Source organism: Mobula hypostoma, chromosome 2, assembly GCF_963921235.1.
Source record: "Mobula hypostoma chromosome 2, sMobHyp1.1, whole genome shotgun sequence".
Lineage (NCBI taxonomy): Eukaryota > Metazoa > Chordata > Chondrichthyes > Myliobatiformes > Myliobatidae > Mobula > Mobula hypostoma.
In genome coordinates this window covers 206,875,744-206,901,928 of record NC_086098.1, presented here as the reverse complement: position 1 = coordinate 206,901,928, position 26,185 = coordinate 206,875,744, and the positions used below count along the sequence as shown (strand labels likewise).

General features: G+C 39.9%; 1 pseudogene; it reads right to left on the bottom strand.

The window, feature by feature from the left end:
* Positions 1-24,325: 24,325 nt before the first annotated feature.
* Positions 24,326-25,832, bottom strand: LOC134336664 (sin3 histone deacetylase corepressor complex component SDS3-like; annotated as a pseudogene).
* Between the last annotated feature and the right edge of the window lie 353 nt (positions 25,833-26,185).

The window sequence follows — 26,185 nt, the reverse complement described above, 5'->3', positions numbered from 1 at the left end:
GATCCCTGCGGAAAGCAGAAAGATGGGGAGGGAAAGATGTGCTTGGTGGTGGGGTCCTGTTGGAGGTGGCAGAAGTTACGGAGAATTATATGTTGGACCCGGAGGCTGGTGGGGTGGTAGGTAAGGACAAGGGGAACCCTTTTACTAGTGGGTGGTGGGAGGATGGGGTGAGAGCAGATGTGCATGAAATGGGAGAGATGCGTTTGACTGCCGATGGGACATCCGCTATCTCGACTTTGTTCCTACTCCAACCTCAGTCCTTCCGATCGCTCTGCTCTCCACTCCCTCCGCACTAATCCTAACCTTACTATAAAACCCAGCGATAAGCGGGGTGCTGTTGTAGTCTGGCGTACTGACCTCTATCTTGCCGAGGCACAGTGTCAACTTGCAGATACCTCCTCTTAATTTCCCCTCGATCATGACCCCACCAAGGAGCACCAGGCCATTGTCTCCCACACCATCACCAACTTTATCCGCTCAGGGGATCTCCCATCCACTGCTATCAACCTTATAGTTCCCACACCCCGCACTTCCCGTTTCTACCTCCTACCCAAGATCCACAAACCTACCTGCCCAGGTAGATCCATTGTCTCAGCTTGCTCCTGCCCCATCGAACTTATTTCTGCATACCTCGACAATGTTCTATCCCCCTTTGTTCAATCCCTTCCCATCTATGTTTGTGACACTTCTCATGCTCTGAATCTTTTCAATGATTTTAAGTTCCCTGGCCCCCACCACTTTATTTTCCCCATGGATGTTCAGTCCCTATATACTGCCATCCCCCACCTATGGAAGGTCTCAAAGCTCTCCACTTCTTTTTGGATTCCAGACCTAACCAGCTCCCCTCTACCACCACTACCTCCGTCTAGTGGAAATAGTCCTTACTCTTAACAATTTCTCCTTTAGCTCCTCCCACTTCCCCAAACTAAAGGTGTCACCATGGGCACCCATATGGGCCCAGCTATGCCTGCCTTTTCGTTGGCTTTGTGGAACTATCCATGTTCCAAGCCTATACTGGTATCTGTCCCCCTCTTTTCCTTCGCTACATCGACGACTGCATTTGCATTGCTTCCTGCATGCATGCTGAGCTCGTTGACTTCATTAACTTTGCCTCCAACTTTCACCCTGCCCTCAAGTTTACCTGATCCATTGCCAACGCCTCCCTCCCCTTTCTTGATCTTCCTGTCTCTGTCTCTGGAGACAGCTTATCTACTGATGTCTACTATAACCAGCTCATGAGTGAAAAAAGGACTTCCTTTTTGCAATATGACTTCCAGTCAGGTTATCCATGTATTTTTCCATATTCAATCTATTACTTCAATGAAATATTAAAGGAACCAGAAGCACCAGTTGTAATCATCTTGACGTAACTATGCCACAGTGATGTGAGCACAGATGAGTTAATCAATGAAATTCAGCTTGGTATAAGCAAACTATCTTGCTCTCTGGCTTCAATGAAAAAAACTTGAAGTCTCACAATAAGTAAACAAAATTGATTCCTTCAAATATTTGGCTAGCTGTCTTTACCAAATATCATAGTGATATTTGTCAATATCCAAGTATTCACATAAAACACGACGTCAACTTTGTGAGTTGGGTCAGAGCTGGAATTTCTCAATGCAAGGTTCTCTGGAGACACCCTCACTCAAGACAGTGGCATCAGCTGGACTTGATCGTGGATAGACACTCCTTCCTCAGCAATATGTTTTTCACACATTCCTACCATTGCGTAGAGGGCCACAGCATTGTGAGATACTGTATTGTACCAGTTATGGAAATCAGCCGTATTAATTTTTTACTCATTCAGCAGAGAGGCAGAATAACAATAGGACTGCAACCTGGGCCAGATGAAGAGTCCCAATGCCTCTCAGTTTCACAGCTGTCAAACGTCAGCTGTGCTGCCATTATGTATTAAGGAACATCAAAGTTCAAAGTAAATTTATTATCAAAGTACATATATGTCACCATATACCACTCTGAGCTTCATTTTGCGGGCATTTACAGTAAGTGCAAAGAAGCACAATAGAATCAATGAAAACCCATATACAACTGAGATTGTTATGAAGTGGGTATATAAACTTTTGTTCCTCACCTCAGACACAAAGAGGGAATTAACTTGCTTGTCATATCAGAGCTCTGCCCAGCTTTAGTTTATTGAAGTTAATATCCAAATGCATGGAAGAATACATTTAGCTTATTAGCTTCCTGCAATTTCAAAGAATTTTTTTTCACTCTACAATTGTAAATTGGCAGATGTTTGCTAGAATCTTTTTAAGCACATTAATGGGGCTTCTGTTAAATATCTACTGAAGTTACAGCAGTGGAGCAGAGTAAACCCTAAGCAAATGTCATCTGTTCTAATCTCATTACTTTCAACATACTGCATAATTATCACTCTGATTAACTAATAGTTATTGAAACTTTATTCAGTAATTCTTTATTTAGATTTAGTTGGCATCAAATATGAGTGATAAATGAAAATTTGATCCATATTTGTTCAATCTATTCTTGTATGTTCATACCACAAATTCTTCAAATAACAGTTCGAAATGATATCACACTATTTTATAACAACAGGTAGACATTTATGTCCATGATGATATTCTTCCTCTCTCTAAGCAGTTTAAACATATTCCTCATGCTTTAACTGGGACTAGAAACTATTAGGTCTAGATATGACTTTGAAAAGAAGAATTAATCTTTACCTTTCTAAATTTTCAGTGGAATGCTGCATTTTAACATTATTATTCACAATAATTTCTAGTGTTTTTGAACAAACTATTTCTGATATTTTTCATTCAAAATCTGTTTTAGGTGAGCAAGACTGACTGACTGATTGTAAACATTCAACAATTCTGATGAAGAGTTTTGTTTGAAACAGTACAAGAAACTCATCTTATATATCAAAACTTGCTGATTTAAATTATTTCCCAGTTATGTCAATGCACCCTTTCCATCTGGCAGCATCTACATATTGCATTCCGCTTTGGAAGTTTGGTATTGGTGACTTGGTTGTGCAGAAGTGAAGCTGCCCCCATATGGCACTTGAAGTTTTAATGACCAGTGCTCAATTTACAGGAAATGATATCATCCCAAAAATTTCTAATGTCATTTCAAATTCTGAACATTTGCAGAGGTTTTTGGATATCATTTGATTTACAGTTTTATTAATAATACAAGTCTGATATTAGCACAATTACAATGTCCAGTATCTCTGCTGAAAAAGTGCAATGGTCAAGTTTATATTCATAGTGTCCCTATTAGTGTTTTGCTGAAAAGTGTAACATTAAACTAGACCCGGAAGAGCATTGGAATTGAGGTCTGATAGGAACATTACTAAATATAGTCAGTATAACAATTGTGCAGAGTAGGAAATCTTTGTATCAATCAGCCAAGGCCCGCAAAACTAACTTATCATCAGTTATTTGCAACTGAATGTTCCATATGAATGGAACAGAACCACAAACAATTTCGATGATTGCAACTGGTTTATTGTGATTTGAAATTCTCAGAAGCTGGTAGGACCCCGTTAAGTATGTGCTCAAACCATAATTTTACAGCATCAGTTGCATTTTGTGATTCCAACTAAACCTGTTTTGTATTTAAAATGTTGATTCCTCAATCTGAAATTTAAGCGGAAGAAAATAATTCTAAACATTACTATTCCCAAAGGAACATTAGAAATAAATGGCATTTAATGTTTCATCAATTAAATAGATGTAAGCTACAGAAAAAAAATAGCCTTAATAACTTTTGGAACCTCCTGCACTTTGCTCTGCAGGTCTTCTGTGATTTAAACTGCAACTTTTCAATTGTGACATTTAATCTTTGGTAATAAATCACTAAGTCTACTCTTCCTAAAATGAAAAACAACCATCTTTGAATTAAAGATGAAAAATTTTCTCAAGTTGTAAGCCATCAATCATTGAATATAATGATAAAATAGTCAGGATATAAGTTGCGCTAAAAGCTTGTGAAAATGAGACAATCATAATTACATCAGTGTTTCATATAAAATATTCGACATAAATTCTAGGTGACATTTTAAAATGTTATGGTTAACTTATGTGAGATTTTACATAGCCTTTATTTTAAGTAACAATTATTTGTAATGTTTAAATAATATAAATAATTTAAAGTTGTATATTGTCCAAGAATAATTACCTATAATGAAAGAAGATATAACAAACTGTATTTCAATTAATTTTATTAAATAGATGTATTTTTCATGGCCATCTGATTGGAAATAAAAATAATTCAATTATTGGATTATTTGCTACAAGTTTCTCAATCATAATTTTATCTATAGTTTGCTATATGCAAGACTACCCTCTCGTCAGTTCTATGTGGAATTCCACCTATTCCATCTATGAAGGAAACAAAATATTATAAACTATTTGGACAAAGGCACAGTAGTAAACCACATCACAATAAACAATTTTTCACATACCATAAGTCTAACAAAATAAACTTAAAACGTGTTAATTATTGCACAATAATGTTAAAGAAATAACAATAGCATGCACATCATTTCCTCATTCAATCTTAGAATCCAGTTAACAACCACAGATCATGGCAAAACCCACTATTTCTTGCATCAAGAGTTGCTTATCGAGAGATGGTAAAATAGCATGAAGGGTAACCCAAGAGGGCTTACTAAGTCTTTCATGAAAAAGATTAAGCTTCAACTGCAGCTACAAGTCCAACGGGATCCCACCATCAAGCATATCTTTCCCTCTCCCCTGCTTTCTGCTTTCCTCAGGGATCGCTCCCTACACAACTCACTTGTCCTGGCACTTACCCTTGCAAATCACCCTCCTGGCTCTTAACCTTGCAAGCGGAACAAGTGCTACACCTGCCCTTTTACCTCCTCCCTCACTACCGTTCAGGGCCCCAGTCCTTCCAGGTGAGGCAACACTTCATCTGTGAGTCTGTTGGGGGTAATAAACTGTGTCTGGTGCTCTTGATGTGGCTTCCTGTATATCGATGTGACCCGACATAGATTGGGAGCTCACTTCACCAGCTCCTACTCTCTGTCTGCTACAAAAAGCAAGGTCTTTCAGTGGCTACCCATTTTAATTCTACTTCCCATTCCCATTCTGATACGTCTATCCATGGCCTCCTCTACTGTCGCGATGAGGCCACACTCAGATTGAAGGAACAACACTTTATATTGGCATGAACATTAATTTCTCAAACTTCTGGTAATGGTCCCCATCCCCCTCTCCTTCACCATTCTCTATCCCCTTTTCCCTCTCTCACCTTATCTCCTTGCCTGCTCATCACTCCCTCTGGTCCTCCTCCCCTCTTTCTTCCATGGCCTTCTGTTCTCTCCTATCAGACTCCCCCTTCTCCAGCCCTGTATCTCTTTCACCAATCAAATTCCCAGCTTTTTACTTTCTCCCTCCCTCTCCCAATTTCACCTATCACCTTGTGTTTCTCCTTCCCCTGCACCCACTTTTAAATCTACACCTGATTTTTTTTCTCCAGTGCTGTCAAAGGGTTGAGGCCCGAAACATTGACTGTACTTTTTTCCATAAATGCTGCCTGGCCTGCTGAGTTCCTCCAGCATTTTGTGTGTGATGCTGTTCTCTTGTTTGTGACAAGTCAGAATGAGTCAGTTTGCCAGGTTCTCTTTACAATATTTGTTTCCTATGTCTTCAATTTATCAGATTATTTGAATTTAGTCACACAAGTTGCATTGGGTTCTTATTTCACTATCAGAACCAATTAATTCAATAATTTGAACTAAATTTGTCATTTTTCTCCCAAAAGGACTCCCAAATCACTCTCTTTGGAGTAAGAATGCGAAGAATGTTGCATACATTGGTGAAAGTACACATTTTGTGGCTGAAGACAGCAAGCATGGAAATCAAAATCTTCATCAAACACCATAAGAAAATATTTCTTATAGGTATCCAAATGAAGTGCTACTGTTCAAGTTCAGATACTCAGTTAATAGCTAGAATATATGAAAATAAAATTGTAAGTGCATTGATATATCATGTAACAACTCAATTCAAAATTTCTATAGAGCACTTTCACAAAAGTACTAAGCTTTCAGAATGCTAACACTTACTGCAGCGGTGGAGAAATAAACAAGGTAATTTGTAGACCTTCAGGGAAGTAGGAGAAGGTCTATCATTGCTTGTAGCAATTACTTTCCTAGCAGAAACAAAACAACTATTCTATCTATTGATCATCATGGACTTCTAGTGCAAAGCAAATTCAATATGTGTGCTACCAAAAAGAAACCACTTGTAAGCTTTGACTTTTTCTAACATTATCACTAAGAACACCTATAATTTACATTGCTAGATATGATAAGTAACTTTATTGAAATCTGTTAGCAGATCTTCCATCTCCAATCAAAAGGGGATTCTTTTTATCATTTGTAATTTTGCATTAATACCATGCAGAAATAGAAACATCATCATATTGAGCATTTTGGGAAAATGACCCAGTGTAGATTTACCACTCACCTTTCACATCCAACAACATTTTCCCATACATTGTTCAATCATTTATTGTAGAGCACTTTTGTGAAATAAAGACAAAAAATGTTTACCTTGGTCGCCAGGATGTGATGTTTTGTTGCATGGATGATGAAAATTTTCATGGGAGTATTTCTTGGCAGACCCATAGTGTCAGTCTTTTCTGGAATTAAAAGAATACAGAAAAGTACAATAACAAATGAAGCAACACTTGTGAGAACTAGAAGGTTTAGTGATATTCCGTCTTTCTTGACATAGTATTTGCTTTAGGTAAGTTAGTGAACCTTTGCCTTTTACAAGCTCTGAACCATTTTTGATATAAATTATTGCAATATAATGCTTTCAATATCTTCAAACATGTTTGTAAAGTGTAAAAAGTCTATATATCTTGATAGACAATAGGTTATTGGCCTGTGGCAGTAACACTCCCAGAACATTCTCCATCAGATGATGTTTTTCATAAGACCACATCTAGTAATTAGGTACCATCACTCAATAATTCTAATAATTGATATTTTTACTATGTCACTTGCCATTAAAAGCAAACAATTTGTCAGTAAGCAAGTGTGTCTCTTTCGTTTCCAAACAAAAAAAAAGTGAGTAGTTTTCGTTGTTAAACTTGCACCTCTCCCAAACAATGTAGGAACTCCTATCCCAGGCATATCTTCACCTAAATAATCCAAACACTATAACTTTCAAATAATTGTATAGCTCTCAATTGGTATGTTTTTATTTGGGGTGTATGGGGTGTCAGGGAGGGGTAGCACCGCTGGTGGGGGAACATGTCACGTCCTTTTCAGGGCGGTTAGTCCACCTTTGGTCCCCACCTGGCACTCAGCTCTCACCTGTGGCTCCCCGTAGCTGTTTGCATGCGACAGCGGCCACACCCCGGGCAACGGCTTCGATAAGCCGGCTAAACCAGGTGAGGGTAGCCGACGGGTCTCAAACCCTCGGTGAGATAGGGAGTTGTCTATCCCAGCATGTGAACACAGACTCCGGCGGATTGAGCGGACGAGACCAATGGTAGGTCCAACGGTCAAGAAGGCGGTCTCTGCAAGCGTCGTGAAACGTGTAGAGCAGGACAAGACACAGAAGACGTCCTGGTCATCCACTGCGCCTAGTCCCATCTCCAGCCATCTCGACTCTTGTCTTTCCACTGGATCCAGATGGGAATTGGGAAGAGAGAGTGAGGCTGACGCTGCGCAACTCTCCCTCACTTGAATCCAAATCACGCGCTAGTCTCGACACCATCATAATGGTGTCGAGGTCCTCATTGAAGTCAACGATGGACGAACAACATGTTTTTATTTAGTTAACTTGTTTAAAATTATAAATCTTCAAAAGTAATGTGAGTTTATGTCAAATATGCAGATCCCCCTTAAACTGCTCCAGCTCACTCAACCGTAGAAAGCAGCACTTCTCTCTATTTTATGGTGACACTTGTACAATATCAACATAAGAATCGCAGGCAAGTTATTCTGACTGGCATGATTCTGTGCTGTGCATTCCGTGTTATCTATTAAATTTCTCAAAATTAACCAGCAATTGGCACAACAACACTTCTTTCAAATCTGGGGTCATGATTTAAACATAAATCTTGGCTACATCCCACCACAAATGACAGTTTTCCAAAAAAGCATTAGAATAAATTTGAGTACTTATAAAAATAGAACTCAGCCAGTCATTTCACAGGATATAAATCATATTCATCATGATCAGCAGCTTAAAGACGATTGCATGGTTAAAGAGATAAGGATGGATATGTTGCATTTTAATAATTAAAATTATATTGTTTTATATTATATTTCTGAAGTATTAAGAGGAACTATCAATAAGTGCAGTAAGTGTAACCACATGGCACCATAACTGTTTGTTGGAGTTAGATATTGAAAAATTCTGAAAATGTTGAATTATATTGATTTCAGATGATAAGTATTACATGAGTACTTTATCTTGAACATGTTACATTTATGTATGATCTTCTATTATAATTTAAATATGATTTGTAGGGCAGTTTGAGAATTTGGTTCCTTGTTGCAATATCTTTACTGCTATCGGAGTATATAGGAGAATAAAGATGGCCTCTCCTACACATTAAAAATATATGGTCTGAGTAATAAAGCACAGATACAGGCCCTTCAGCCCAACAAGTCAATTTTAGCTAATCCCAAATTCTTGTATTCGGCCTGTGTTCCTTCTGGTCCCTCCCCTAGATAGGCCTATCCAAGTGCTTCTTAAATTATTCTCTTGTACCTACTTCAACCATTTCTTCTGGCAGCTCATTTCACATACTCAGTTGCCCCTCAGGTCCTTTTATAGTCTTTCTCCTCCCATCCTAAAACTACGTCCTCTAATTTCAGACTCATCTACCCTGGGGAAAAGACTGTCACCATCCATCTTATCTATGCCTCTCATAGTTATAAATATTTCTATAAATCCATTCTTCATTTCCCTGTGCTCCAAGGAATAGAGGTGTTCCTAGGCCAACCTTTCCGTGTAATCCAATCCCTCTAATACTGGCAATAATTTGGTAAATCTCTTCAGCACACTTTCCAGTTTAGCCACATTTTTCCTGTAACAGGTTGACTAGACAGTCCTCCAATTGTAGCTTCACCAACAACTTCTGCAGCTGTGTCATAGTGTCCCAACTCCTGTACTCAATGACCTGACTGATGAAGGTCTTTCTCATCACCCTGTCTACCTGTGACATTGCTTTCAATGGCCCATATGCTTGTACTCAGTAAATCCTCTGTTCCATTTCACTTTCTGGTGCCCTACCATTCATAGTACAAGTCCTACTCTAGTCTGACTTTCCAAAATATGTCGCCTCACACTTTTCTGTATTGAAATCCATTTGCCCCTCCTCAGCCTACTTCCCTAATGAATATATTTAAATGAAGTCAAGTATAATCTTTTGGTATGTCTTACCCATTCAATTTTTGTATCTTTTTTATATCACTAAGGAGTCATATACTAATTTATTAAGGCAATCTGATATCATCTCCACCATAAATGTTATTTCCCCCTTTTCTAAATGTAGTTTGCTCAGTGATTATATGATCACATTAATGCAACATTTCAGTACTTCATGATACACTCTGTTTACAGCTTCAAATTATAACACAGACATTGCTATCCGGAACATACTCTTGCCCCTGTGGCGCGCACTGGTCCTGGAAATCTCTGACAGCATCCATGCTCCCCACTACGAGCTGGTAACCTTCTACCAACCTTGTTACAGTTACCAGCATAATAAATGAGAAAATTAGGAAATTAACTTCAAAAGTACAGCACCAAGAGTTTACACAATGCATTATGGTAATATTTCAATTATGCATTTGTTTTGGAATATTTAAATTTGAATTTCTTGTACACTGTGGTCAAGCGAAGGCCAGCTTGGTAACAGACAGATGAAAGCTATACTGTCAGACCGTCAGTAAAAAGGGATTTACACAATGAATAACACATGTAGTTGGATATGTTTGTCAAAGACATTTTGCTATCCCAATAAAAAATCAGCAGCAACCAGCAGTAAAACAGCAAAGCAGAAAAAAAATGTACAAAACAGAAGCATACAGGAGTCTTCCATGATCCAGGTAGACTCATCTATAAAAACTGATGTTCTGTAACAAATGGCAGGGAGGCTACTCAGCACCTGTTTTAAACGAACAAATGCTGCATAAAGAACTGATCTGTGGAAGACCTTAGAACATTAGTCAGAGATCAGCTGAATTGAATCTTGCTATCTAGTGCCTTTGACTAGGCTCAGAAGCTCTTTTCTTTTGATACTTAGCTCAGCTCTACTGGGTCTTCCTTCACAGTTCTTCACTGGCTTCAAGAGGTTACCATAGAGTTAGAGAACTACACCCTGCAAACCTGTACCCATTACCTAGAATCCAAAGAAGTTTGGCAGGAATTTTATGTGTGATGCATTCACACATAATGTAATTACAAGTGCCAGCCATTATATAGAGATGATGTGCAATATGTAAACAACCACCGGACATATCTAGATGTAGATTTATTATTCTGTGTGAGGCAGATTGTGAAACTGGCAGGGTTGAAATCTGATGATATATTCAATGACCTTGCCAATGTATGAGCTGTCACTAAACCTCCTGCCTTTAGGACTAGATTCCATACCACCTCAGTTTTGTCTTCTGTCTACTGCTGTTTACCTGGCTCCCTGTGGGTAGTGGACCTTTCACCTCCTCTCCACCATGTCTACCATGACCTGGAGAGCTGCCACATACAAACGTAAAACATAATCTCTGCTCTTCCCTCTCTTCCTGGAAGATGCCAGAGAAAGGGACTACCATTTGGCCAGAGGAAATAACTTAAGGATGTTCTGAAAATCTCCTTACAAGATACTAAATCCCCACTCACCCTGGAAATCTCTGTCTCAGGAACATTTGATATGGTAAAGACAATCTAGAGTCCATACATCAAAGTAAAAGTAAATTTATTATCTGAATATGTATATGTCTAGACAGAGTAGATGTGGAAAGGATGTTTCCCATTGTTGGAGAGTCTAGGACAAGAGGGCACAGCCTCAGGATAGGGGAGCGCCCTTTCAAAACAGAGATGCCGAGACATTTCCTTAGCTGAAGGGTGGTGAACTTGTGTAATTTGTTGCCACATGCAGCTGTGGAGGCCAGGTCACTGGGTGTATTAAGGCAGAGATTGATAGGGTCTTGATTGGACAAGGCATCAGAGGTTACAGGGAGAAGGCCAGGTACTGGGGTTGAGGAGAAGGAAAAAAAAGGATCAGCCATGATTGAGTGGTGGAGCAGACTCGATGGGCCAGATGGCCTAATTCTGCTCCTATGTCTTATGGTCTTATGTCACCATATACTAATTTAAGATTCATTTTCTTGCAGGCATTTACAAGAAACTGAAGAAAAGCAATAGAATTAGAATAGAATAGAACAATACAGAAGTCCAGAGTTAGTTAAGGAATGTGTGCATCTCCTGACAATGTCTGTCTCTTGCAGTGGAGTCTGCCCTGGCATCATCAGTCAACTGTGAACATATGGAAGTGAACATTGTCATCCTCAATCTTAATGAACCAACTAAGAAGAAGAGGAGAATAGACATCTTGATAAAAGTACCGACCGCCTCTTTCAGCCAATATGCCAAGTCATCTCTTCACAGATAATATGAGCTGATACAGGCACTGACAAAATTGCACCCGGTCTTATGCGCTAAGGCAAGAAGGAAGTGAATCTGCTGTGTATTATTGCAGACGTTATGAAGTAGTGATACAACGGGAATAACTTGAGCATCATTCAGGTCATATGGATGCACAAAAACCTCAAATCCTGCTCCAAGTATTTGTGTTCTTGCTCTATCAAATAAGGCACCATTGGTCTATAATTATACAGATACATTAGGATTTTAAATTATACACTACTTATTCCCAGCTTTAATTATGCATGGACTCTGAGAGTGGATACTCTTGCCTGTTTAGTGATCATCTTTAGAGGACAGATGATGCCACACATTGTTTTTAAAATTAAGGTTAATCTATTTTCTTTAGCTGTTCACGCTATCAGCGTGGTTGCTAGAAATTATTTTATACATTCTGGAATTACATTTAAATATTCCTTGGAATTGTAGCTGTGATTAAGTTCTAAATGTAGCAGGTCAAATGACTTTTCTGCAATTTTGTTTTCTTTTATGTTGAAATGGGCACAAAATTCATCCTCAGGTTCTTTATAGATTGCTTTCAGTCATTAATTAGTGTTTTCAAGAATCCTCTACAATCTCGCTTTAAAACCAGGTAAGCCTCCTGCAAAATGCACAATCAGGTCTTCAGGGAAATCAGCTGCATTGTTACAAGAATCCTTTAAAGCTCCAAGCCTCATTTCACAATTACCAGCATCAGTCATCATTGAAATGTCCTATGTCTATTTCTGGGTTAACTGAGTCAATACTTTCCCGACACACAGGTCGATAGATTTATCAATTTTTACTTGACTAAAACATAAGAAGGACAATTACGAAAATGTAGATCGTAAATTAAATAAATCCACAATTTATCTACACTTGATAAATTATGAACATCTTGGCCCAAACTTTCAAAGTTCAAAGTCAGTTTATTAACAAAGTACATATATGCCACCTTGTAGAATCCTGAGATTCATTTTCTTGTGGTAATTCAATAACCATAACAGAATCAATGAAATCCGCACCCAACAGGGCAAAAAAACAACAAACTCTGCAAATACAAAGAAAAGAAATACTAATCATCAATGAACATTGAGAAGATGAGATGAAGAGTCCTTGAAAGTGAGTCCATAGGTTGTGGGAACAGTTCAGTGATGGGGCAGGTGAGGTTGAGTGAAGTTATCCCCTCTGATTCAATAGCCTGATGGCTGAGGGGCAGTAACTGTTCCTGAACCTGGTGGCATGAGCCCTGAGGCTCCTGTTCCTTCTTCCTAATGGCAGCATCGAGAAGAGAGCATGACCTGGGTGGTGGGGATCCACGATGATGGCTGCTGCTTTCCCGCGACAGTGCTTCGTGTAGACATGCTCAATGGTGGGGATTTGTATTTTTATGTTATAAAAATTGGCAAAGCATGGGAAATAACAATTGGTTAAAAAGCTATGAGAGAAAATCAAAATTGTTAAATAAATCCACTTTTGAATATAATTGCTCAATTGAAACAAATTAACTGAGAGGTAGTTTAAAATATGTTGTTTATCAAAGAGGAGAAGAACTGCATTCAAATTACCTCTATAGGCAGAGCTCAATTTCCCTACGCTTTCTGTCACCATGGCATCACAATGACAAACACTAGGATGGGATCTGATGGCAGCAGGCTCGGGCTACCCTTTCCACTGATTGAAATTTCAATCCCATTTTTGACCAAAGGCATCATATAACATTGTGTTTGAAGAGCAAGGGACACCTGCTGATCTCTGACATCACAAGGTCAATGGAGGCATTTACTTTATTGAGCTTCAATGCTATCTATATATTTGTCTCTCAAAACAACAGCAGCCATTTCTTTTACTTGGGATGCTCTCAGATCTGTTCCATTAGATTGCAATCTCTGTGGGCTTTGTGAGGGAAGTAATCTTGTGCACCATTAATGACACTGGCAATTGTTCAATTAACTCCATTAGCCTGCCCCAGGAAATACAGCAGGATTTGGACACAACAGATGATCAGATGGATTGCTTTTTAAAGTTTTCCCAAATGCTCTGGCTCATTGTTTGTTACTATATAAATATGATGACATTTCAAAACATAAGCACGTTAACTATGAAGTACTTTCAGATTTCCCAGGCCCACAATTAGAGCTTTATTCAAGTGTTTATTTCCTTACACAAAACTTATTACTGATTCTGATTCTGTCCACAGCAAGAGAGAATACTTGCTGAGACAAACATTGAATCTACTGGGAGATATCAAGTCAGTGAAAGGTGCATTTTGGTCTGCCAGAAACTCTTAGTCTTAGATGTCCACAGCTGAATGCTGACAGTGTAGGATTATATGCAGAAGCATCTGTGCAGGGGGACCACAGCCAGGGTACCCCTGCCACTTAATACTAAGTGACAGGTCTCTTGTAACAGTCTTTCAAACAATTCAGTAACTGAATATTTGATAACAAAACATGATTGACATTCACATTTTGTAACTGAATGTAGAGACTTGCTTTGTACAGTAAATGAAAATAATATGTCCAGATTCTACTTTTTATCAACAAATATTTTTTTTGAAAATACATACAAAATTACAAATTTGTATGCAAAGTTGGGGGAGGGAGAATGATAGCCTTTTTTGTTTGCAAATATTTTACTTACCACTTTGTCACTGATTCATTTTCTGTTCTTTACAGGAGTTCCTCAGGTCATTGTCTTAGGTACAACACTTACAGCATAGTCTAGATGGGCTGAAGGGCCTGTTTCTGTGCTTTACCTCTCTATGACTCTATATTTGTTCCCAATTTGTAGGAATAAATGCCACCACAATCTTCAGCTACTCCTTTCAGAACCATGGGGTGTTGTCCATCTGGTCCAGCTGAATTAAATATCTACCTTTAGACCTTTCAGCTTTCCAAGCACCTTCTCCTTAGCAGCAACACTCACTTCTGTCCCCTGACATTCTTGAATTTCTGACATACTGCTGGTCTTTCTACAGTGAAGACTGATGCAATGTTCCTCAGCCATTTCATTATCCTCAATTACTACCTCTCCGGCTTAATTTTCCAGTGGTATAATATCAACTCTCCCCTCTCTTTTTACTGTATATCTTAAAACACTTTTGGTATCCTGTTTGATATTATTGGCTAGCTTACCTCTTTTGATGCACTCAAATTTCTTGCATATGGCTAGTGTCTTGCACAGTGAAGACTGAAACAAAATACATATGAGATACCACGTGAATGAACTATGCACCTATGTGTCTTCAAACTAACCTTCCTGGCTTTGTGAGTGTGGGCGGCAGACAGGAAACAGCTAAACTATTGCCACTATGGCAGAGGTGGGGGTGGGATATGCGGAAATGCTGATATATGAGAGGATACAACAGGTTTGTTTCCTATGAAGCCATTGACACCTTTCCAGGTCAGTTCCTCAACAACATCTCAATCTATAGAAAAGCAGACAACTGGACTGTTCATGACCTATTGTATCTTCTAATTCATAACCAAGATGGAAGTACACCAATGGAAGAAATTTGATCTCATTTGACAGATGTCTGCGCTTTCTCAGCTTCACTCTCAAGTTATGAGCTGGTTATACTTTTCACTCCAATGAAATTCACAATATTCGCCTTTATGTTCTGTTTGAAGATGGGCTCACTGTCATGTGAAGAGAATGGTCAGCACCTCTGCAGAAACGATGGGGTCCAAGCACTATTCAAAAATTCTTGTCAAGTTGATACTGAATTCCATCATTCTCCTTGCACTGAACACAGGCTCTGTTGCAGGTTTCCCAATACACAAGTGTTTCACTCTGAACAACTGACAGTCTCCAACTACAAAAATCAATGTTCTCATCTGCTTTCTCTGCAGCGGAATATGCACATTTGCCTCTGCTGCCTGGAAACAATTGCCCCTGTCCTGACTGTGGGCCACTTGTGCCCGGTGTGCTGTAACCAATCAATCAACTAAAAAGTTAATTACATGATGGTAGGGAACTTACAACATAGAAATCCATACACTTGAGATTCTGAATTCCTTGGAATAGTGAAACACTGATAAAGCCATTTTTCTGTATTAACTATAGTACATTTTCAGATTCTTTGATTAAGATAGCTGAGGTTTAAGCAGAATTCTCAATAATTCTTGAGGAGAGTCACAGTTTTGCTGAAGTTTTTTTTTGCTATAAATAAAGAACAGATTTTGGGAAATTCTGACAGTGGAAAACAGAAGACAGAGCATCATATGCAGCTACTAGACTTCACAAGGACATGTGAGTGACGTAGCATCTCTGCTACCTTAGGTATTAAAAGGAGGCATAAACCATTGATAAGGACAAATCAGAGCAGTTCAATAATTATAATCATATGATTGATAGGGTATCCTAAAATTTGGAAAACTATACTTAGTACTTATATGGTATGCCCAATACCATACTTGTGCATTCCAAACAAAGCTTTTCAGTATAACATTGTGTAGGGAGTGATTGAATGAAATGGGAGACATGATAGTTTCTATGAAGTTTAGTTGATACTTTTTCAGGAAACAGGGTTGCAACAGTGGACAGGAATAATCACTGATGCCTTGCTCATGTAACTGCTCACTCCAGGAAGTAGAGATTAAGCCAAGTATTATAACCTTTAAGTGTTCTAACTTGTATTAAGAGTAAATCTCAACCTTTATTTTAATTGAGTTGTTGTGGATTAGCCAACTCCCTGAGGTAGAATGGAGCAGGAACTGTGAGGGTTGTCATGGATGTGCTGCGATGTCCCAAGTGCAGAGGGAGAGGCACTAAAACAGATTGAACAATTCTTTTAATTTTTAATAAAAAATTGTGCAGAGCAAAAGGAAAATAATAAACATTAGGCCACAGAGCCTTTATTTAAACATTCAAACCAAAAGTCAATGCTGACTCTGTGGCTTGGAAGCAGTGACTAAATAATAAATAAGTTTCACACCAATCTCCTCTGTAGCCTTCTTATCCAGAACAAGGACTAAAGTAAGCAGAGAACGTTGCCATCACCGTGCTTAGGTCAAGACTTGACAAGACTGAAACAAAAGGAAGGGAGTTAAATGCAATCCCAATGAAACACTAATTGGCTGGAACATGCATACTCACAAGTGTGATTGTTGACCCCATTCACTGGCCACCTGTGAGGGTGCCCAGACTTCACAGTTGTGACAGAAATGATGTACTACATACAATACTTATATCCTGCCATACTCTAAATAACTCACATTTTCATGCACATTGTTGAGATGTTGAAATTGAGTAATGGTATGTCCAGAAAACCTTGATTATCCCACTGTTCTTAAAATAGTATGCACCAAGAACTATGTCACCTTGCCACATCAAGACAACCAGTGAGTAGCTGATTTAGTGATACATTAGTTTTACCACAAAACACTTTACAGTCCACTTGGCTCTGCCTTTATCCAGACATTTGCCTCCTTTCCTTTGGCATCCAAGATGAAGCAGGATCACTAGAGATTTTTTTTTCACAATAATACAGGTAGAAATCCAACTTCAAATTTCAAAATTCAAAGTAAATTTATTATGAAAATACACATATGTCACCATATTACAAACCTGAGATTCATTTTTCTTGCAGGAATACTCAATAGAACCACAACAGAATATATAAGATATCAGCTGTATAAGATGATGAGAGGCATTGATCGTGTGGATGGTCAGAGGACTTTTTCCAGGGCTGAAATGGCTAGCATGAGAGGGCACAGTTTTAAGGTGCTTGGAAGTAGGTACAGAGGAGATGTCAGGGGTAAGTTTTTTACGCAGAGAGTGCCGAGTGCTTGGAATGGGCAGCCAAGAATGATGGTGGAGGCGGATACGATAGGGTCTTTTAAGAGACTCCTGGACAGGTATATGGAGCTCAGAAGAATAGAGGGCTATGCGTAACCCTAGGTAATTACTCAGGTAAGAACATGTTTGGCACAGCTTTGTGGGCTGAAGGGCCTGTATTGTACTGTAGGTTTTCTATGTTTCTGTGTTTTTATGTTCCTAGAATAATAACAATAGTAGAATCGATGAAAGGCCGCATCAGCTTGGGTGTTCAACCAGTCTGCAAAAGACAACGAACTCTGCAAATACAAAAAGAAAGAAAAATAGTAATAAAAAATAAGCAATAAGTATCGAGAACATGAGATGAACAGTCCTTGAAAGTGAGTCCAGTGGTTGTGGGAACATTCCAGTGATGGGGCAAGTGAAGTTATCACCTTTGCTTCAAGAGCGTGATGGTTGAGGGGTTCTTGAGCCTGGTGGTGAGAGTTCTGAGGCTCCTGTACCTTCTTCCTGAAGACAACAGTGAGAAGAGAGCATGTCTTGGGTGGCAGGCGGGGGTATCCCTGATGATGGATGCTGCTTTCCCGCAATGTTTTGTGTAGATGGTGAGGAGGGCTTTACTCGTGGTGGACTGGGTTACTCACACAATATAGAAACATCTTGCACTATGCTTCTCAGATTTAATTTCCCTAGAATGCATAAGATCAAACCAACCATTCTGAACGGAGCATGCTCCCATCTGTTACAATAAAATATATCAGCAGATAATCTGTTTTATCAACAATGGAGATAAATATCAACAAAGCACCAAGTTGATATCACAGGGCTTCTTTATCCAATATATGTTACAATAACACTAAATATCTTAGCTCAAGATGTCTATTGCCTTCTAATATCTAGGTCTAGATCACCATTTATTGCATCCAGGATAGATAGATGTCTTTTTTTCCCTTGATGTCATTATGGTTAATGTTTCACTGGAATCCTTATTGATTGAGTTAGTGACCGATATGGAGTCATAGAGCAATGTGGCATGGACACAGGCTGTCTGGCCCAATTAGTCCACTCCAGCCATGTTGTCCACACAGCTAGTCCCAATTTCCTGTGTTTAAATATAACACACTATTAGTTCCCTATCACTCTAAGTCCTACCTCACCATGTACCTATTTAAGTGCTTCTTAAATGAAACTATTGCCTTAACCACTATCTTTGGTAGCTTGTTACATATACTCACCACCCCCCATGTGAAAAAGTCGCCCTTTCCTGCTTACCTGTACCTTTGCCACGCCTGCAGCACCTCTATACTGGAACATTTATACTGAGTTCATCCACCTTACCTGTTAAGCCTTGTGCACTGTAATCAATGCATTTGAACTGAGTATTGCTTTCCCTCCCTATTCTGTTCGCCTAACTACAGATTACCTAACCTGGTCTTGCTGGCTGCCTCTTTATCCAACGACATGTTTTTACTCAGATTCCCACTCCCCTGCCAATTTACATTAAACCATTCCATCAGTATGTTGCACTATTACCGCCATTTTCCAAAGCTTATTTCTTAAGTAACCTCCCACTGTGAGCCAGAAGCCTACCACCTTTATGGAAATTGATGGTTGTTTATGTAGCCACCTGTGTTATTTGAAAACTGATTGCTGCTTTAGTATTATTAAAGTATTATTCTTGCTTGTACTAATAGTTCCCCTCTGCCCTGACTATGGCTGTTACTCCTTCTCACCAGGTGGTGTAGTGCCCAACTGAGGGGTGAAATCAATGTGTTGATCCTACACACCAGGTGACCTCTCAGCCCCCTGGGTTTACAATATTGCAACAGTTTATTGGCATTCAAATGTCCTCAGCATTATTTCAATCATCAGAACTAGAGATGACTAGGTTTACAGATATATGCTTCCTACTGGCTTCACTTTGCATTTAGGATCACCTCTCTGCAGTTACTGTACAAACTCTGAGTTTGTTCTGTGACTGTGAGCATTGGATGCACATTTCTGCACCTGTAGAAGAGAGATGAGTTTATACATGCCATATATCTACTCTTGTAGGAGAGGGAGTTGTTCAAGCATGGAATTCTGCTGATTCTGCTGTAGCAAAGCAACTAACTGCTGATGTACAGCATCTGTGCTTTCATTGGCACGTCCACTGAGAGCAAAAATCTGACCAAGAAAAGCAGCTCTCTGCTCAATGCACACACATTCATCTCAAAGGACAAGTGAACAATTTAGACTCCACAGTAGCCAGAAGATACCTTACTCTTCTCCTATACGCTATCAAGGATGGGCTATACTTACAATGACACAGAACAGGGTCATTCAACCTGTTGTGTATGTGGCCTGGTAACAATGCTATGAATAAAAAAAGCTGGAGACAGGAGCTAGGTTTCATAGTTCTTTACTGGCATAATCCGAACATGACACACACGTACAGATCAATACGCGCCTAATAGAACATGCTCAATACACGCCTAATAGCGCATGCAACGACATGTTACTAAAACATAAAATAGTCCCTTATTATACTGTAGGCTATACGGTACACTCCTCCCCTTTTATTTTAATAGTGTATCAACTTTTTTTTTAACTGAGGCACTACACTAAACAAGCAACACACATCAAAGTTGCTGGTGAACGCAGCAGGCCAGGCAGCATCTATAGGAAGAGGCGCAGTCGACGTTTCAGGCCGAGACCCTAAACAAATATGTTTACTCTTAACATACAGACGCCTACTTAGTACTTAATACTTAGTTAGTTAGTAACTTAATAATATCAAATTATAACAGGAAATTAGAAATCCGTGCAATAAAGGAACAGCAGTTATAATGGGTGACTTCAATCAACATATAGATTGGGTGAACCAAATTGGTAAGGGTGCTGAGGAAGAGGATTTCTTGGAATATATGCGGGATAATTTTATGAACCAACATGTCGAGGAACCAACTAGAGAGCTGGCTATCCTGGACTGGGTATTGAGCAATGAGGAAGGGTTAATTAGCAATCTTGTCATGAGAGGCCCCTTGGGTAAGAGTGACCATAATATGGTGGAATTCTTCATTAAGATGGAGAGTGACATAGTTAATTCAGTAACAAAGGTTCTGAGCTTAAAGAAGGGTAACTTTGAAGGTATGAGACGTGAATTAGCTAAGATAGACTGGCAAATGACACTTAAAGGATTGACGGTGGATATGCAATGGCAAGCATTTAAAGATCGCATGGATGAACTACAACAATAGTTCATCCCATTTTGGCAAAAGAATAAACCAGGGAAGGTAGTGCACCCGTGGCTGACAAGGGAAATTAGGGATAGTATCAATTCCAAAGAAGGAACTTACAAATTAGCCAGAAAGAGTGGCACACCTGAGGACTGGGAGAAATTCAGAGTCCAGCAGAGGAGGACAAAGGGCTTAATTAAGAAAGGGAAAAAAAGATTATGAGAGAAAGCTGGCAGGGAACATAAAAACTGACTGTAAAAGCTTTTATAGATATGTGAAAAGAAAAAGATTGGTTAAGACAAATTTAGACAATAGACAATAGACAATAGGTGCAGAAGTAGACCATTCAGCCCTTCGAGCCTGCACCGCCATTCTGAGATCACGGCTGATCATCTACTACCAATACCCGGTTCCTGCCTTGTCCCCATGACCCTTGATTCCCCTATCCATAAGATACCTATCTAGCTCCTTCTTGAAAGCATCCAGAGAATTGGCCTCCACTGCCTTCTGAGACAGCGGTTCCACACCTCCACAACTCTCTGGGAGAAGATGTTCCTCCTCAACTTTGTCCTAAATGACCTACCCCTTATTCTTAAACCATGCCCTCTGGTACTGGACTCTCCCAGCATCTGGAACATATTTCCTGCCTCTGTCTTGTCCAATCCCTTAATAATCTTATATGTCTCAATCAGATCCCCCTTCAATCTCCTTAATTCCAGTGTGTACAAGCCCAGTCTCTCTAACCTCTCTGCATAAGACAGTCCGGACATCCCAGGAATTAACCTAGTGAACCTACGCTTTACCTCCTCCACAGCCAGGATGTCCTTCCTTAACCCTGGAGACCAAAACTGCACACAATACTCCAGGTGTGGTCTCACCAGGGCCCTGTACAAATGCAAAAGGATTTCCTTGCTCTTGTACTCAATTCCCTTTGTAATAAAGGCCAACATTCCATTAGCCTTTTTCACTGCCTGCTGCACTTGCTCATTCACCTTCAGAGACTGATGAACAAGTACTCCTAGATCTCTTTGTATTTCACCCTTACCTAACTCCACACTGTTCAGATAATAATCTGCCTTCCTGTTCTTGCTCCCAAAGTGAATAACCTCACACTTATTCACATTAAATGCATCTGCCAAATTTCTGCCCACTCACCCAGCCTATCCAAGTCACCTTGAATTCTCCTAACATCCTCATCACATGTCACACTGCCACCCAGCTTAGTATCATCAGCAAACTTGCTGATGTTATTCACAATGCCTTCCTCTAAATCATTGACGTAAATCGTAAACAGCTGTGGTCCCAATACCGAGCCCTGTAGCACCCCAACAGTCACCACCTGCCATTCCGAGAAACACCATTCACTGCTACCCTTTGCGTTCTATCTGCCAATCAGTTCTCTATCCATGTCAATATCCTCCCCCCAATGCCATGAGCTCTGATTTTACCCACCAATCTCTTATGTGGTACCTTATCAAATGCTTTCTGAAAGTCAAGGTACACCACGTCCACTGGATCTCCCACATCTATCTTCCTGGTTACATCCTCGAAAAACTCCAATGGATTAGTCAAGCATGATTTGCCCTTAGTAAATCCATGCTGGCTTGGCCCAATCCTATGTAGGTGTAGGTCCCATGTAGGTACCTTACAGTCAGAAACAGGTGAATTGATCATGGGGAACAAGGACATGGCAGACCAATTGAATAACTACTTTGGTTCTGTCTTCACTAAGGAGAACATAAATAATCTTCCGGAAATAGTAGGGGACCGAGGGTCCAGTGAGATGGAGGAACTGAGGGAAATACATGTTAGTAGGGAAGTGGTGTTAGGTAAATTGAAGGGATTGAAAGCAGAAAAATCCCCAGGGCCAGATGGTCTGCATCCCAGAGTGCTTAAGGAAGTAGCCCAAGAAATAGTGGATGCATTAGTGATAATTTTTCAAAAATCTTTAGATTCTGGGTTAGTTCCTGAGGATTGGAGCGTGGCTAATGTAACCCCACTTTTTAAAAAAGGAGGGAGAGAGAAACCGGGAAATTGTAGACGGGTAAGCCTGACATCAGTGGTGGGGAAAATGCTAGAGTCAGTTATCAAAGATGTGATAATAGCACATTTGGAAAACAGTGAAATCATTGGATGAAGTCAGCATGGATTTGTGAAAGGAAAATCATGTCTGACGGATCTCATAGAATTTTTTGAGGATGTAACTAGTAGAGTGGATAGGAGAGAACCAGTGGATGTGGTATATTTGGATTTTCAAAAGGCTCTTGACAAGGTCCCACACAGGAGATTAGTGTACAAACTTAAAGCACATGGTATTGGGGTATGGTATTGATGTGGATAGAGAATTGGTTGGCAGACAGGAAGCAAAGAGTGGGAACAAACGGGACCTTTTCAGCATGGCAGACAGTGACTAGTGAGGTACTGCAAGGCTCAGTGCTGGGACCCCAGTTGTTTACAATATGTAGTAATGACTTAGATGTGGGAATTAAATGCAGCACCTCCAAGTTTGCGGATGACACGAAGCTGGGTGGCAGTGTTAGCTGTGAGGAGGATGCTAAGAGGATGCAGGGTGACTTGGATAGGTTAGGTGAGTGGGCAAATTCATGGCAGATGCAATTTAATGTGGATAAATGTGAGGTTATCCAGTTTGGTGGCAAGAACAGGAAAACAGATTATTATCTGAATGGTCGCCGATTAGGAAAAGGGGAGGTGCAACGAGACCTGGGTGTCATTGCACACCAGTCATTGAAAGTGGGCATGCAGGTACAGCAGGTGGTGAAAAAGGCGAGTGGTATGCTGGCATTCATAGCAAGAGGATTTGAGTATAGGAGCAGGGAGGTACTACTGCAGTTGTACAAGGCCTTGGTGAGACCACACCTGGAGTATTGTGTGCAGTTTTGGTCCCCTAATCTGAGAAAAGACATTCTTGCCACAGAGGGAGTACAAAGAAGGCTCACCAGATTGATTCCTGGGATGGCAGGACTTTCATATGATGAAAGACTGGATTGACTAGGCTTGTACTCTCTGGAATTTAGAAGATTGAGGGGGAATCTGATTGAAACGTATAAAATTCTAAAGGGATCGGACAGGCTAGATGCAGGAAGATTGTTCCTGATGTTGGGGAAGTCCAGAACGAGGGGTCACAGTTTGAGGATAAAGGGGAAGCCTTTTAGGACCGAGATGAGGAAGAACTTCTTCACACAGCGAGTGGTGAAATTGTGGAATTCTCTGCCACAGGAAACAGTTGAGGCCAGTTCATTGGCTATATTTAAGAGGGAGTTAGATATGGCCCTTGAGGCTAAAGGGATCAGGGGGTATGGAGAGAAGGCAGGTACAGGGTTCGGAGTTGGATGATCAGCCATGATTGTACTGAATGGCGGTGCAGGCTCAAAGGGCCAAATGGCCTACTCCTGCACCTATTTTCTATGTTTCTATGTTTCTATTGTAATAATATCAAATTATAACAAGCCTTTTTTTTTACTTTTGGTCTAAGACCCATTTATAACTCAAGTCTCTGGGGGAGGGGGTCTTCTCTGCCTCTCCGGGTAATGTCTATCATAAACTTGTTTGTTTTAATACAGATTTTCATGTAAAAGTCATGAAAATTTGACCTCTGAGCATAGGGAGTTAAGAAGATGTGTGCCTCCAACTTGCTAAGAGTTTTTAGGCAGCAGATTACCTCTGTATAATGAAGACTCCTCTGTGCAGCTGCCCTAGATATATATGCATGTTTGTGCTATCACTTGTCTTTCTTACCCATATCTCATTTGTTCTAACTGAGCTAATTACACAGCCAATCTTTGTATTCTCCTTAGATTCCAAATAGATAGCCTGACCTTCATGATACCATCTCTTATCGTAATATAACTTTCCATCTGCTATTCATGCTTCATATCTTTGTTCTGGTGGTTCAGCAGGAGTGCTGGGAAGACACTCAGGAGAAGACAGAGATGCTGTCACTTTTTGTGGAACACATCATTTAGGGAGTTAAAGAAATACATGATAAATTGGAGAACAAGGTTGCTTTCTACACTGGTCAACTTACAAAGAGTTTGAACAGTAACTCTGATGTGAGGTCCCGAGGGCTCTTTCGGGCTGTGGTTCAGGTCCTCAGGGACTGTAAAAATAGCGCAGGATGTCTGTTCTTCAGGTATGATCTGAAAGAATGTACAATTGGCTTAGAAGAACTCAACGATCCCATCCTGCTTCCATGTGATCATTTTTACTGTTTAAAATATATAAAGTGGTGGCTTGAATCAGGACAACGACTCTGCCCACTGTGCCAATACTTCTCGAGATGATGATAATGTACCAGTGGTAACAGAAGATATAAGTGAAGATATAGCAAAATTAGTCATATTTGGCAAGAGGTGTGATGCATTTTTCGTAGCTTCGGTTTCCATGGTCTGCTTCAAAGATGACTTGCCACCAACAAGAAGTGGTTGGCGATCTGCTGTCTCTGCTAGTTATCCAAATTTCGGGGCAATCCAATGACTCAGAGAAAGATCAGTACTTTACCAGTAATTGTTCACCATTTGATGAAGCAGTTGACCAAAATCCTGTTGTTCATTCCATTGTACTTAAGCTGCTGTTAAAGTACAGTTTTGCTGATATTAAGGATTACCTGCAGTGCTATCTGTCCGGCTCAAGAGGGAGAATTCCTTCAGGTGCACATTCAGCACAAGTGTGAAAATTCAACAATAGAAACCTTACAGTTTATTGCCAGAATTTGCCTCTGTTTTGATACTGTTTCCTAACTTCTTTGTGAAGAACAAGACACATTGGCTGAGGATTCAAAATATGTACATGCAAAAGAAACTTTCCTGCAAAGGATTAGGTGTATAATTCTCAATGGAGGAAATGATTGGTTCGAGATTTACCTTGTGTGAAAGCCGTTCTGTTTGAATGGAGATGCTGGTCTTTTCGGAGACTTAAGCCTATTGAGAATTCTCAGATCTTCCATTATCTGTTCATCTGTTAACAAGTAATTTAACTGTGCTGGTGCAGGTTTTCGTCTTTTGTCAGTAATTGGAACAGGGTCATTAAGTCTCCTACTTAGTTTTCTAGTTGTTATTGACTTTACCTCCATAGAATCTCCTGTGAGTTTCATAGTTAGCCTCTCATTCTCAATCATCTTTTTCTTTTCTTCTAACTCAATCTTTATATCTTTAAATTCCTTCACTGCTGCTTTCTTCTCTTTAATATAATTCCTTTCCACTTGTTCTGTCTCCAGCTGCAGAAAAAGCTCTGCATTTCGTATTCTGTCCTTGTATTGCTGATCAAGTTTCTTCATCCTTTTCTGATACCCCCACAAAGTGCCTTCCTGTAACTGCTGTAGCTGTCTTTTGGGAGATGTCAATTTCTCCTGGTACATCTGCTCTTTTACTTCCAGGTAGTCTTCATCATCCTGCTTATTGGCAAAATCTGTCTCCCTTGAATCCTCTGTATCTTCATCTGAGTTGCGGCCACAGATACTGCATTTGTCCTCAACATCGACGCTGTCCCAGTGGCTACCCAGTTTAA